Source organism: Oncorhynchus keta, chromosome 2 (genome assembly GCF_023373465.1).
Source record: "Oncorhynchus keta strain PuntledgeMale-10-30-2019 chromosome 2, Oket_V2, whole genome shotgun sequence".
In the NCBI taxonomy this organism is placed as follows: domain Eukaryota; kingdom Metazoa; phylum Chordata; class Actinopteri; order Salmoniformes; family Salmonidae; genus Oncorhynchus; species Oncorhynchus keta.
This window is the reverse complement of record NC_068422.1, coordinates 57,423,247-57,431,240: the sequence shown is the minus strand read 5'-3', so window position 1 is coordinate 57,431,240 and position 7,994 is coordinate 57,423,247. Positions and strand designations below refer to the sequence as shown.

The 7,994-nt window shown below is 41.4% G+C and overlaps 1 protein-coding gene across 2 annotated transcripts in view; it reads left to right on the top strand.

Annotated features, from left to right (window-relative positions):
• Positions 1–1,353: 1,353 nt before the first annotated feature.
• LOC118402907 (SH3 and multiple ankyrin repeat domains protein 2-like) overlaps positions 1,354–7,994 on the top strand; it is a 251,879-nt gene continuing 245,238 nt past the window's right edge. For both annotated transcript variants that reach the window (XM_052478931.1, XM_052478928.1), the window contains exon 1: positions 1,354–1,939. The gene's annotated coding sequence lies outside the window, so the exon portion shown is untranslated. The remainder of the gene's footprint in view (positions 1,940–7,994) is intronic.

Genomic DNA, 7,994 nt, shown 5'->3' with positions numbered 1-7,994 from the left:
GAAAACAAAAAAGAGACCATGTTTGCTTTATTAACTCAATTACATATTTTTTTTACATCATTTGCAAACTTCTATGTGACACGTGCCAAAATAACATGCAAAACGGGAAAGCCCAAAACAAAAACAAAAATATTGTTATTACTATTATTTGCAAAAAATGTGGAGCTCTGCCCCATCTGCCCTGAATGACGGGTCACAACTGGACATAATGCATACACTATGACATCAGTTAGACATCAGTTTGGCACATGTGAATATGTAGTCTTACAGCTAGTCCCAATGTAATTTTTTTTTTATATATATTTTTTTACATTTTTTTAAAATTAACAACAAATCAATACATAAAGCACATGAGGGAACACAAGCATACATAGATTACAAACAATGGACAATCGAGCTAGGGGGTACAATATCACATTACAATTACACAAGGACCTTAAGGGACATGCATATACTTACAATTCTAACAGCTTTTTTGTTAGTAGAGCATTTAACCGTCTTAAAATACAGTTCAATTTCTTTTTGTAGGATACGAAAATGTGGTTTTCTGTTTGTAAATTTACATTTGTGTATATGAAATTTGGCCAAAAGAATAATGAAATTAATTACATAAAAATGATTCCGCTTATTTCTATTGTATGTAAAGAATCCAAACAGTACATCTCTCCACAATAGTGTAACATCTTCATAAATGTGTTCAATTATAAACCTACTGATGTCTTGCCACAGTTTTCTTACATGCATACAATGCCAAAAAAGATGCACAACTGTTTCTGGGTGGTCATTACAAAAGGAGCAATTTGAGTTGATGTTTTCCTTAAACTTCTTCATATAGTGGTTGGCAGGATAATATTTATGAATAATTTTAAAGGAAACTTCCTTAATTTTGTTAACAAGTAGGTATGTTTGTGGCAACATCCAAACTTTTTTCCAACAGATATTATTAATAAATCCATTCCAATAAGGCATGACATAAGGTATAGCATAGATACATCATCATCCTGCTGAAATGTGACAACGTTATCTAGTCCACTCTACATCACCATGTAAGAGCCAAGTTGTGCTTGATTGGATACATGTGGTCGGAGGCGTCGTATGTGTGACGCAATTGCCAACACAATAGTAGTCTCCCGAGGCAAGCAGAGGCCAAATTGAGCTCCATACCACATCACCGTTTGCCTCTCAAATGTAACAATTCGGAGGGCTTAGTATAGCTCTGCATTGACATGATTGGTTGATGGTAGGTGGGGGCGGGAGGTCCTCTATAAACACAAACTCTCTTCCATGACAACAGCTCTGCACTGCTCCATGAAACGCAAGAAGTATGAATGCCCTTACGTCTGCAGAGGCCGTATCACCATAAATTCTGCACGGCCAATGCAAACGGTGAAATGACCATGCAGCGCTTTTAAGAAAAGCTACCAGTCGTTAACAGGCGCTACTGTGTCGTATAGGTGGCTAATGTAGAATACACCTACGCCTGATAGGAGGTATCCGTTACCGCGTCAGGCAACTTGAACATTATACCGGTTGCCAGGATCACGTTCCTTTATCAAATTATTTATTGATCTCTCACACACACACACACTCTCTCTCTCTCCTGGTCTCGCTCTCTTTCACTGTAGGTGCCTACCTCTCCTCATCAGCTTGCCAAGCGCGCGAGAGTTGTGCGTAAAAAAAAGTAGCGCTGGGTGTCTGTCGCCACTTATTGAATTACATCACGCTTCGGAGTTCCTATCCGGGAGCACCAGCTCAAACAGCCCTGTCCCTTCATCCTCTTTGTCCCCACTTAAGCCAACGTCCACAGAGCAACGCCGACTTTGAGAGGAAGTTTCACCGCCAGTGCTGGCGGCGCCAAACGATTGAGGATTGTCGGTGGAGGCGAAACGGAATAAAACATTCTTCCTAAAAAAAAACAGAAACGGGTAAAACCTTCAAGGTAAGACCCGTTTGTTTGTTTACTTTTGGTGAACTCCGAGTACGCGCTGTTTGTTGCAGTGGACAGGTGTTCTCCGGTTATTCGTCGCGGGTTTGGAGAAGCCCAACAGGCACCAACGGGTCCGGCTGGTTGGGATAATGGAGATTGGCTAATGTAGAATTAACGGGTAGGCAATAGGCATTTTGTCGTACTGACGTTGCTTAGCTTTTGCATGTTAAATGTGCGAGTTAATTAGGCAACGGGATTTCACAGTTTATGCAGAGGTTGATTCTGAGAGAGGGTGCACTTGCAGCATACTTTCAGTCGTAAATCCTATTACAAATTCATTCATCTCCCTGTAACTTTGACCGTGATACACACACACAGTGGCGTGTATTCTTGCATCCAAAGGAAAGCCAATCAAAATACATACAATTATTGTATCTTTCGTCTCTCTGTGTTTCATAATTGGCCTAAAATTCACAAGAGGCTGAATGTATCTCACAGGAGAAAGGATCAAGGCGAGCGAAAACCCTCTGTCTCTCTATGTGTAGGCCATCTATCCGATGCTGTCTGGTCCAAAGAGTATGACATTTTTGCTTTGAAGGCAAGGGAAGCCAGCGAGCATTTGGCCTCCCTTGATAATTTTTAAAAAACAATTAGCCAATTGGCATTGAGCTAAACGGAGCGAGCTCAACTGTGAATAGTCCTGGTTCACACAAAAAAAGTGTTAAGGGAAGCCACCTTGGATGTTGGTGTCATTCCTATCAAATCCCATTGAGAGCATACATCATAGACAAAATACACATTATTTGTGGTATCTCATTGTGTTGTTGTCCTTTGGTGGCTAACTAGCTAGATAAAAGTGTCCTTTTCCTAAATTAGCCATGGATGGAGATAGGGATAGGCCAATGATTATAATGGCGATTCTAATCCAACCATTAATTCATACGTTATTGTGCCCCTGGGCTGAGTGGATGGAAGTTCAATTTGTAGCTAGATGCAGAAGCCTAATGTTAACTAACTATCATTGGCCATTAATGTAAGTTAAGCTAGCGAGCAAGCATTTTAGACAGGTAGCCTAGGACAACAAAAAATAATAGCGTGTACAGTATGACAGAGTGATAGACCATTTCATCAACATGAAAGAGAGGGGGATGGCATTGGCATTTCTCTACAGGTAGGGTGAGTCAACATGTTTTTCTACTTGCACGAAAGCGCACGCACACACACACACACACACACACACACACACACACACACACACACACACACAAATCAGAACCATGGACAGCAACATCATATTTAGCTTACGTCGATTGGACTAAATTGTTTTTGGTATCTTTTTTGTTGTCACTGTATTAGACTAAGCGTCGGTGATTTATTTGATGATGTTGAAATGGTGCTGGAATAGTGGAGGCAGCTCCTGTTTCCTTTGCGACTTGCTGTAACTCTCTGTGGTTCTCAATCAATAGTTGTTTAGTGGTCCGAAAATGTCGGAAACATGAACTTGCTTTTCCATGCTGTAATTCGTGCAACTGTCTGTTACTCGACATGCAATATGCTTTGTGGACTTCACTAGACAGAGGTTGTTATCCAGTTTTGTGATGAAACAAAGCTGTGGTTGCATTTATTTAGGCCACTGTGTCTTCATATGGGGGGCTTGGCTTCCCCAGTGATTTTATCCATGCACACACACACGAACGCACGCGCACGCACACACACGCACACACACACACACACACACACACACACACACACACACACACACACACACACACACACACACACACACACACACACACACACACACACACACACACACACACACACACTAAACAAGAGTATTGAAAAGCAATTAAGCTGCATAGCTGCCTGCTGCTGTCCACTCGTCCATTTTCCGCTGTTGCTCAGTCATTTACATTTTTTTAATGGCTCAATTCTCCATGCAATTGATTCTCCCTCTGGACTCAAAAAGCGGATACATTTTTCCTCATTACCCGGCTATTAGGCGACTATTTTCCAAAGTTTTCCTGGTGTTTTAGAATGTTTCCCTTGTAAATGTGGGTTCAATTTTTATGATAAATTAAGACTAACAGACATGGTTGTATCACTTGTTGAGAAACTTTAAAAGCTGGTGGATACTGCAAATGTTCAGAGCATGTCGATATTAGAGGTCGACCGATTATGATTTTTCAACGCCGATACCGATACCGATTATTAGAGGACCAAAAAAGCTGATACCAATTAATCGCCGAGTTTTAAAAATGTAATTTGTAATAATGACAATTGCAACAATACTGAATTAACACTTATTATAACTTAATATAATACATCAATAAAATCAATTTAGCCTCAAGTAAATAATGAAACATGTTCAATTTGGTTTAAATAATGCAAAAACAAATTGTTTGAGAAGAAAGTAAAAGTGCAATATGTGCTATGTAAGAAAGCTAACGTTTCAGTTCCTTGCTCAGAACATGAGACCATATGAAAGCTGGTGGTTCCTTTAAACATGAGTCTTCAATATTCCCAGGTAAGAAGTTTTAGGTTGTAGTTATTATAGGAATTATAGGTGTAACGGCGTTCTTCGTTTGTCGAAAGAGAGTCGGACCGAAATGCAGTGTGGTGGTTACTCATGACTTTAATAGAAAAAAAGTGACACATGAAATAACGATACAAAATACTAAACAACAAACGGAACGTGAAACCTAATTACAGCCTATCTGGTGAAACTACACAGAGACAGGAACAATCACCCACGAAATACAAAGTGAAACCCAGATACCTAAATACGGTTCCCAATCAGAGACAACGAGAATCACCTGACTTTGATTGAGAACCGCCTCAGGCAGCCAAGCCTAAACAACACCCCTACTCAGCCGCAATCCCAAATACTACAAACCCCAATACGAAAATACAATATATAAACCCATGTCACACCCTGGCCGGACCAAATATATAACGAAAACGCAAAATACAATGACCAAGGCGTGACAATAGGACTATTTCCCTCTATACCATTTGTATTTCATTAACCTTTGACTATTGGATGTTCTTATAGGCACTTTAGTATTGCCAGTGTAACAGTATAGCTTCCATCGCTCTCCTCGCTCCTCCCTGGGCTCGAACCAGGTACACAACGACAACAGCCACCCTCAAAGCAGCGTTACCCATGCAGAGCAAGAGGAACAACCACTGCAAGGCTCAGAGCGAGTGACGTTTGAAACGCTATTAGCGCGCGCTAACTAGCTAGCCATTTCACTTCGGTTACACCAGCCTCATCTCGGAAGTTGATAGGCTTGAAGTCATAAACAGCGCAATGCTTGACGCACAACGAAGAGCTGCTGGCAAAACGCATGAAAGTGCTGTTTGAATGAATGTTTACACGCCTGCTTCTGCCTACCACCACTCATTCAGATACTTAGATACTTGTGTGCTTGTATGCTCAGTCAGATTATATGCAACGCAGGACACGCTAGATAATATCTAGTAATATCATCACCCATGTGTAGTTAACTAGTGATTATGATTGATTGTTGTTTATAAGATAAGTTTAATGCTAGCTACAAACTTACCTTGGCTTACTGCATTCGCGTAACAGGCAGTCCTTGTGGAGTGCAATGAGAGAGAGGCAGGTCTTTATTGCGTTGGACTAGTTAACTGTAAGGTGCAAGATTGGATCCCCCGAGCTGACAAGGTGAAAATCTGTCGTTCTGCCCCTGAACGAGGCAGTTAACCCACCGATCCTAGGCCGTCATTGAAAATATGAATGTGTTCTTTACTGACTTGCCTACATTTTTTCTTAAATCGGCAAATCGGCGCCCAAAAATAACGATTTCCGATTCTTATGAAAACTTAATCGCCCCTAATTAATCGCCCATTCCGATTAATCGGTCGACCTCTAGTCGATATATGTGCCTTTGTTTCTCCCAAGGGGTGCTTTCTCATTAACGTTTAATGAAGCAACTCACAATAATGTCAGAGGTTTTTGCAGTTATTACTATTGCTATGCTGAAATGTTTGCCTCTTCTTCTAACGTGCATAAAACGGGCATGGCCGTGCGCCACTCCCCATTTGTTGATGTTCATTTCTCCACTCTTTCAATCTCACTCATGAGAACTTGGGAGCACTCTGCCTCTGTGAGTGTGTGTCCCCGCAGGTGTGTGTGTGCCCATCCCATTCCCCCCTTCTCTTTCACATCAGTTTATGTGATCTGTGACTGGCCTATTATTACAGAAGCTCATCGATGATTCTTACCTATCTGAAATGTATAAAAAACCTATGTGGGAGGGCCTCCTCCTCATTTACATAGAAAATGCTCCATTACTTCCTGTCAATTTCACAGGCTGCACCTGCTGGCTTTGTCTGCACTGTCAAGGTCTTCTCTTCTTTCTACCCCTCTTTTCATTTGTTACAAACGTCACAACGAAATGCCCCTCGTTAAATGGCTCTGGATTTGGACCCAACTCATTTCTTCCCAATCATCATCACATCTTGTATATAGCCTGGGCACCAGCCTGAGTTATCATTACACTCCTTGTCATTACATGTTTGTCATGACACCGAGTACAAAGGAGTGGAATGTTAGGAAAACAGGGTCTGGATATCAGGCCATGTCTAATAAGCCCTAAGTTGCATCCAATAAAAGGACCATTCTGGATCCTTCTCAGTAAAGGTCAATCGCAGTCTTTACTTCACAATAATGTTGAAGTTGCGTTGGAAGTAAAGATTTCTGTCAACTAATATCAACACATATTTCGTTTTGGGTAAAAACATTCTGCCTTTTGTAAGCAGTATGGGGGAAGCTACTCTGAAAATATAGTTTACCAATACTCTGAGTCTGAATGAGTCCTTACACAGGTGTACCTTGTGATGGGGGGGGGACAATAAAAGGCCACTCTTAAATGTGCAGTTTTGTCACAACACTATGCCACAGATGTCTCAAGTTTTGAGAGAGCGTGCAATTGGCATGCTGACTGCAGGGATGTCCACCAGAGCTGTTGCCAGAGCATTTAATGTTCATTTCTCTACCATGAGCCGCCTCAGCATCATTTGAGAGAATTTGGGAGTACATCCAACCAGCCTCACAACCGCAGACCACGTGTATGGCGTTGCGTGGGTGAGCAGATTGCTGATGTCAATGTTATGAACAGAGTGCCCCATGGTGGTGGTGGGGTTATGATATGGGCAGACATAAGCTATGGACAATGACAACAATTACATTTGTTGGTCCTTCTGTGGCTCAGTTGGTAGAGCATGGCGCTTGTAACGCCAGGGTAGTGGGTTCGATTCCCGGGACCACCCATACGTAGAATGTATGCACACATGACTGTAAGTCGCTTTGGATAAAAGCGTCAGCTAAATGGCGTATATTATTATATTATATTATTTTATTAATGGCAATTTGAATACACAGAGATACCGTGATGAGTTCTTGAGTCCATTGTCATGTCATTCATCCGCCACCATCACCTCATGTGTCAGCATGATAATGCACGGCCCCATATCGCAAGGATCTGTACACAATTCCTGGAAGCTGAAAATGTCCCAGTTATTCCCTGGCCTGCATACTCACCAGACATGTCATCCATTGACCATGTTTGGCATGCTCTGGATTGATGTGTACGAAAGCGTGTTCAAGTTCAGGCCAATATCCAGCAACTTCGCACAGCCATTGAAGCGGAGCGGGACAACATTCCACAGGCCACAATCAACAGCCTGATCAACTCTATGCGAAGGAGATGTGTCGCTCTGCATGAGGCAAATGGTGGTCACACCAGGTACTGACTGGTTTTCTGATCCACGCACCTACTGTTTTGAACTGTATCTCTGACCAAGATGCATATCTGTATTCCTAGTCATGTGAAATCCATAGATTAGGCCCTAATGTCTTTATTTTAATTGATTTGATTTCCTAATATTTACTGTAAACCTTTAGAATTGTTGCATGTTGCAGTTATATTTTTGTTCAGTATACATAGAGCTATGACTATATGGAACTCTATTACACATTAAGTAACTCATGCAAGCAGTAAAATCATATTGAAAAAAAAAAGATACTAAAATACAACTT